The sequence below is a fragment of the Poecilia latipinna genome, unplaced genomic scaffold (genome assembly GCF_001443285.1).
Source record: "Poecilia latipinna isolate Pla-1442-1.1 unplaced genomic scaffold, P_latipinna-1.0 Scaffold2044, whole genome shotgun sequence".
NCBI lineage: Eukaryota > Metazoa > Chordata > Actinopteri > Cyprinodontiformes > Poeciliidae > Poecilia > Poecilia latipinna.
The window spans coordinates 357-1,142 of NW_015114660.1; the positions used below are offsets into that span (position 1 = coordinate 357).

General features: G+C 39.8%; 1 protein-coding gene across 1 annotated transcript in view; it reads left to right on the forward strand.

Moving 5' to 3' along the window:
- Positions 1-376: 376 nt before the first annotated feature.
- The window catches only part of ccdc102a (coiled-coil domain containing 102A), a 57,698-nt gene continuing 57,288 nt past the window's right edge, over positions 377-786 (forward strand). The window contains exon 1 of the mRNA XM_015016644.1: positions 377-641. The gene's annotated coding sequence lies outside the window, so the exon portion shown is untranslated. The remainder of the gene's footprint in view (positions 642-786) is intronic.

Genomic DNA, 786 nt, shown 5'->3' on the forward strand with positions numbered 1-786 from the left:
CTTTCTGGCTCTGACTGTTAAGATTATAGACTTGTTATTTAAAATACTTCATTGATCATAAGAGGAAATTAAATATGATTAAATAGTTTTTTGTTTTGTTTTGTTTTTTTGGCGTTACCTGGGAGTTTTATGTCTTTCATCCCATATGTCTTTTATCCCACATCAGCTTTTACAATTTATTGATTGAAATCTGAATCTGAATGTAATGTGTGCGTTGTAGAACTTCGAACACATTCCATCAGAAACGGTAGTAATATTAACTACAAGGTCGCTCCTCAGCCGTCCAATCAGCGCGCGCTTGTATGCTGGAAGCTGGACCCAATTGGCTAAAAGTAGTCCACTTCAACATATCGATAGCTTATTGGCCAGGTTTATAGTCCACGGGCGAGAGATCCGCCTGTTGTGTTTTCACAGGGTGGAAGTCATTTTCCATCCAGATTTCAGACTGGGAGAGAAAAAACGTCGGCAAGCAGACATCCAAATGGAGGCTGAGTAGCATAAAACGGGTTATTGGCGCTGTTTTGTTGAGAATGCATCAGGCTAGCTAGCCGAGAGGAGCATCGGAGCTACATTTCGGCTTGGCTCTTTGTTGTTGGAGCGGTGGATCCAGACGGAGCCCAGCGGTGGTGGCAACATTTCAGGTTTGCTTCCTTTCTACGTTTTCTTCGTGTTGTTGGATTCCCATGTTTCCAGCTGGAGTGAGAATTTTTTTTTTTTTTTTTTTTTTTTTTTTTTTTTTTGTGTGTGTTAAATTTTTTTGAGATGGAAAAAGGACAAAAAGTTTTT